At 43.6% G+C, this 6117-nt stretch overlaps 2 long non-coding RNA genes across 2 annotated transcripts; both read left to right on the top strand.

Annotated features, from left to right (window-relative positions):
- The first annotated feature begins 468 nt into the window (after positions 1 to 468).
- LOC112079778 (uncharacterized) lies at positions 469 to 2946 on the top strand. The gene is made up of 4 exons (XR_002896053.2): positions 469 to 539; positions 2574 to 2636; positions 2730 to 2780; positions 2890 to 2946. It is a non-coding gene; the product is annotated as an uncharacterized lncRNA (long non-coding RNA).
- Positions 2947 to 4194: 1248 nt separating this feature from the next.
- LOC112079777 (uncharacterized) lies at positions 4195 to 4608 on the top strand. Its single transcript, XR_002896052.1, has 3 exons — positions 4195 to 4298; positions 4392 to 4442; positions 4552 to 4608. It is a non-coding gene; the product is annotated as an uncharacterized lncRNA (long non-coding RNA).
- The last annotated feature ends 1509 nt before the right edge of the window (positions 4609 to 6117 follow it).

The following is a 6117-nucleotide window of genomic DNA, read 5'->3' as shown; positions in this document are numbered from 1 at the left end:
GCAAAGCTGTCATCAAGGCAAAGGGTGGCGACGTTGAATAATCTAAAATATAAAACACTGTTTCGGTTACTACATGATTCCATAATGTGTTATTTCCTAATGTTGATGTCTTCACTATTATTCTACAACGTAGAAAATAGTAAAAATAAAGAAAAACCCTTGAATGACCTGCAGCTTTCAAGAAGCGGGACTCTAACCCGGACGCTTATGAGAAATTCCTCTATGCCCTCCGACGAACCATCGAACAGGCAAAGTGTCAATACAGGACTAAGATCGAATCATACTACACCGGCTCCAACGCTCGTCGGATGTGGCAGGGTTTGCAAACTATTACAGACTACAAAGGGAAGCACAGCAGCGAGCTGCCCATTGACACAAACTTTTTATGAACTTTTATGACTGTGTCTTAGGGCGAGCTGTGTGTCTGTGATTGTGTGTGTGTTGTAAGTCTAACTGTTTTGTCGTGTGTGTTTCAGGGTGACATCGGCAGGGCGGGGTCTCCAGGATACAGAGGAGATGAGGGCGCCCCCGGACCAGAGGTTGGGCAACTAGTTAATCAATTTGTTTATCCATCCCGTCATCTATCGATATGAACGGGATCGATATGACAACAGCCAGTGAAAGTGCAGGGCGCCAAATTCAAACAACAGAAATCTCATAATTAAAATTCCTCAAACATACAAGTATCTTATACCATTTTAAAGGTAATCTTGTTGTTAATCCCACCACAGTGTCCGATTTCAAAAAGGCTTTACAGCGAAAGCACCACAAACGATTATGTTAGGTCACCGTAGAAATCACAGAAAAACACAGCCATTGTGACAGGAGTCACAAAAAGCAGAAAATAGAGATCAAATTAATCACTAACCTTTGATGATCTTCATCAGATGACACTCATAGGACTTCATGTTACACAATACATGTATGTTTTGTTCGGTAAAGTTCATATTTATATCAAAAAATCTCAGTATACATTGGCGCTTTATGTTCAGTAGTTCCAAAAATTTCCGGTGATTTTGCAGAGAGCCACATCAATTTCTAGAAATACTCATAATAAACATTGATCAAAGATCAAGTGTTATGCATGGAATTTTAGATCCACTTCTCCTTAATGCAACCGCTGTATCAGATTTCAGAAAAGCTTTACGGAAAAAGCAAACCATGCAATAATCTGAGGTCGGTGCTCAGAGCCCAATCAAGACAAAAATAGTCAGAAATAACATTATAAATATTCACTTACCTTTGATGATCTTCATCAGAATGCACAGGAATCCCAGTTCCACATTAAATGTTTGATTTGTTCGATAATGTCCATCATTTATGTCCAAATAGCTACTTTTGTTAGCACGTTTGGTAAACAAATCCAAAGTCACGAAGCACATTCACTAAAAGCAGACGAAATGTCAAAAAGTTCTGTTACAGTCAGTAGAAACATGTCAAACGATGTATTGAATCAATCTTTAGGATGTTTTTAACATAAATCTTCAATAATGTTCCAACCGGAGAATTCCTTCTTCAGAAATGCAATAGAACAGAGCTCGCTCTCACATGAACGCGCTTGGTCAGCGCATGTTCAGGTCATGGTAGACCTTACTCAATCCCCTCTCATTCAGGCCCACTTCACAGTAGAAGCATCAGACAAGGTTCTAAAGACTGTGGAAGCCTTAGGAAGTGCAAAATGACCCATATCCCACTGTGTATTAGATAGGCCATGAGTTGAAAAACTACAAACCTCAGATTTCCCACTTCCTGGTTGGATTTTTCTCAGGTTTTTGCCTGCCATATGAGTTCTGTTATACTCACAGACATCATTCAAAAAGTTTTAGAAACTTCAGAGTGTTTTCTATGCAAATATACTAATACTATGTATATATTAGCAACTGGGACTGAGGAGCAGGCAGTTTACTCTGGGCACCTTATTCATCAAATCAAATTTCAAATCAAATGTATTTATATAGCCCTTCTTACATCAGCTGATATCTCAAAGTGCTGTACAGAAACCCAGCCTAAAACCCCAAACAGCAAGCAATGCAGGTGTAGAAGCACCATTCATCCAAGCTACTCAATACTGCCCCGCAGCCATAAGAAGTTAACACATGTATTTATCTCACACACATGCATCACTAAGCTGGGGGTCTTATCACACATGCATCACTAAGCTGGGAGTGTTATCACACATGCATCACTAAGCTGGGAGTCTTATCACACATGCATCACTAAGCTGGGGATCTTATCACACATGCATCACTAAGCTGGGGGTCTTATCACACATACATCACTAAGCTGGGGATCTTATCACACATGCATCACTAAGCTGGGAGTCTTATCACACATGCATCACGAAGCTGAGGGTCTTTCAGGTTTTGTCATCTTATTTTCCAACCAGTGTGCCGTGCACCAGGTGGATATTTTGATTTTGCTAAAAGTGTCTGGCTAAATGATGTCAAAGGTCAGGTGGTCAGGAAGTCTTCCTCCGTTAATATCTGAACTTAATTTCTCATGTTCCCAGTCTGATTTCCTAACTAGCTAAACTACATTTCCCATCTCTCTCCTATCTAAACTACATTTCCCAGGGCCCCAAAGGACCAAGAGGAATCAAAGGAGCTCCTGGAGACAGAGGCCAGATCGGAAGCAGGGTGAGAGGGCGAGAGAGAGAACATTTGGGGGAGGGGAAATGAAATAAAAAAAGAACGAGGGATGGCTGAAGTGTTCTGTCTCTTCTGTTTCAGGGAGAAGATGGGGCACCAGGAAATGGAACTGAAGGTTGCCATGGTTTCCAGGTACAGTTGTGTTACATCTGATGTATTGTGTTTTGGGTTCATGGTTGTGTGTGTGTGTGTGTGTGTGTGTGTTGTCTGCCGTCTCTCACACATCCCTCTCCTCTCTCAGGGTTACCCCGGCCAACGAGGGGGCATTGGAGAGGCGGTGAGTTCACCTTTCACCTATAACCTCTCACCTCAGTATCAGCCCCAAGGCAGAGTCTCACACTATATTACGCTATCATAGTACCGTAGCGAGTTAGGACGATAGCATAACCAGAACTCCAGCCTGGGTCTCTCTGGTTCAGAGGCGAGTTAGGACGATAGCCTGGGTCTCTCTGGTTCAGAGGCAAGCACTCTATCCACAGTCCCAAGAGACTGAACTTTGGAAGCAGCATACCGCCCTGCATCCCGCTGCTGCCTTGCTTCTGAAGCTAAGCAGGGTCGGTCCTAGTCAGTTCCTGGATGGGAGACCAGATGCTGCTGGAAGTGGAGTTGGAGGGTCAGTAGGTTTAAATAATAATGCCCCAGGGCAGTGATTGGGGACATTGCCCTGTGTAGGGTGGCGTCTTTCAGATGGGACGTTAAACGGGTGTCCTGACTCTCTGTGGTCAGAGTAGGGGTGTTAACCCCGGTGTCTTGGCTAAATTCCAATCTGGTCCTCACATCATCACGGTCACCTAATCATCCCCCCCCCCCNACTCACAGACATCATTCAAAAAGTTTTAGAAACTTCAGAGTGTTTTCTATGCAAATATACTAATACTATGTATATATTAGCAACTGGGACTGAGGAGCAGGCAGTTTACTCTGGGCACCTTATTCATCAAATCAAATTTCAAATCAAATGTATTTATATAGCCCTTCTTACATCAGCTGATATCTCAAAGTGCTGTACAGAAACCCAGCCTAAAACCCCAAACAGCAAGCAATGCAGGTGTAGAAGCACCATTCATCCAAGCTACTCAATACTGCCCCGCAGCCATAAGAAGTTAACACATGTATTTATCTCACACACATGCATCACTAAGCTGGGGGTCTTATCACACATGCATCACTAAGCTGGGAGTGTTATCACACATGCATCACTAAGCTGGGAGTCTTATCACACATGCATCACTAAGCTGGGGATCTTATCACACATGCATCACTAAGCTGGGGGTCTTATCACACATACATCACTAAGCTGGGGATCTTATCACACATGCATCACTAAGCTGGGAGTCTTATCACACATGCATCACGAAGCTGAGGGTCTTTCAGGTTTTGTCATCTTATTTTCCAACCAGTGTGCCGTGCACCAGGTGGATATTTTGATTTTGCTAAAAGTGTCTGGCTAAATGATGTCAAAGGTCAGGTGGTCAGGAAGTCTTCCTCCGTTAATATCTGAACTTAATTTCTCATGTTCCCAGTCTGATTTCCTAACTAGCTAAACTACATTTCCCATCTCTCTCCTATCTAAACTACATTTCCCAGGGCCCCAAAGGACCAAGAGGAATCAAAGGAGCTCCTGGAGACAGAGGCCAGATCGGAAGCAGGGTGAGAGGGCGAGAGAGAGAACATTTGGGGGAGGGGAAATGAAATAAAAAAAGAACGAGGGATGGCTGAAGTGTTCTGTCTCTTCTGTTTCAGGGAGAAGATGGGGCACCAGGAAATGGAACTGAAGGTTGCCATGGTTTCCAGGTACAGTTGTGTTACATCTGATGTATTGTGTTTTGGGTTCATGGTTGTGTGTGTGTGTGTGTGTGTGTGTGTTGTCTGCCGTCTCTCACACATCCCTCTCCTCTCTCAGGGTTACCCCGGCCAACGAGGGGGCATTGGAGAGGCGGTGAGTTCACCTTTCACCTATAACCTCTCACCTCAGTATCAGCCCCAAGGCAGAGTCTCACACTATATTACGCTATCATAGTACCGTAGCGAGTTAGGACGATAGCATAACCAGAACTCCAGCCTGGGTCTCTCTGGTTCAGAGGCGAGTTAGGACGATAGCCTGGGTCTCTCTGGTTCAGAGGCAAGCACTCTATCCACAGTCCCAAGAGACTGAACTTTGGAAGCAGCATACCGCCCTGCATCCCGCTGCTGCCTTGCTTCTGAAGCTAAGCAGGGTCGGTCCTAGTCAGTTCCTGGATGGGAGACCAGATGCTGCTGGAAGTGGAGTTGGAGGGTCAGTAGGTTTAAATAATAATGCCCCAGGGCAGTGATTGGGGACATTGCCCTGTGTAGGGTGGCGTCTTTCAGATGGGACGTTAAACGGGTGTCCTGACTCTCTGTGGTCAGAGTAGGGGTGTTAACCCCGGTGTCTTGGCTAAATTCCAATCTGGTCCTCACATCATCACGGTCACCTAATCATCCCCCCCCCCCCTCCTCTCCCCTGTAAGTATTTCCCAGGTCGTTGCTGTAAATGAGAGTGTGTTCTCAGTCAACTGACCTGGTTAAATACGGGTTAAATAAATAAATCTGTACAGAACAAGGGTCACTACACTATACTACTGTCCAGTCAGCATGTTAAGAACCCTAACCCTGAACACAGGAACCACTACTCTACCCTGGTATAGGATGTATAAAACAACAGTCCTATATGAACACAGGAACCACTACTCTACCCTGCGTATCAGGATCATGTATTAAAAACAACACGATACCTATATGGAACACAGGAACCACTACTCATACCCTGGTAGAGATTATTAAACAACAGTCTATATAAACAAGAACCACTACTCTACCCTTGTATAGATGTCCCATAAACAAACAGTCCTATATAAACACCAGAACCACTACTCTACCCTGGTATAGGATGTATAAAACAACAGTCCTATATGAACACAGGAACCACTACTCTAAATAGGATGTATAACAGTAGGTCCTACAGTACATTAACAGTACCATAGTACCAGGATGTTACACTGAAATATATTAATTCATTATGCCAGGATTGGATCATATTCAACTCAATGCCAGATGGATTGAGAAGAGCTTACTGAGCACTTTAGATGTGGAAAACAAGGCAGGCTTAAACACCATGACATTTCAAGTTCAGAGTTTTAACCTCAAATCAGTCATGATGACTAGTGTTACTGTAACTGTTTCCCAGACTGTGAATTACTTTTAGAGTAGATGTATTCATCTGGGTTCATCTGGGTTTAGAGTAGATGTATTCATCTGGGTTCATCTGGGTTTAGAGTAGATGTATTCATCTGGGTTCATCTGGGTTTTAGAGTAGATGTATTCATCTGGGTTTTAGAAGTAGAGGTATTCATTCTGTTCATCTGGTGTTAGAGTAGATGTATGTTCATCTTGGGTGTAAGAGTAGATTGGTATTAATCTGTTGGGTACCCGTATTAAATTCCCCACTGCT

This window comes from Salvelinus sp. IW2-2015, unplaced genomic scaffold, assembly GCF_002910315.2.
Source record: "Salvelinus sp. IW2-2015 unplaced genomic scaffold, ASM291031v2 Un_scaffold9495, whole genome shotgun sequence".
Classification (NCBI taxonomy): domain Eukaryota; kingdom Metazoa; phylum Chordata; class Actinopteri; order Salmoniformes; family Salmonidae; genus Salvelinus; species Salvelinus sp. IW2-2015.
The sequence above is the reverse complement of the archived record's forward strand: the minus strand, read 5'-3'. Positions and strand labels throughout refer to the sequence as shown.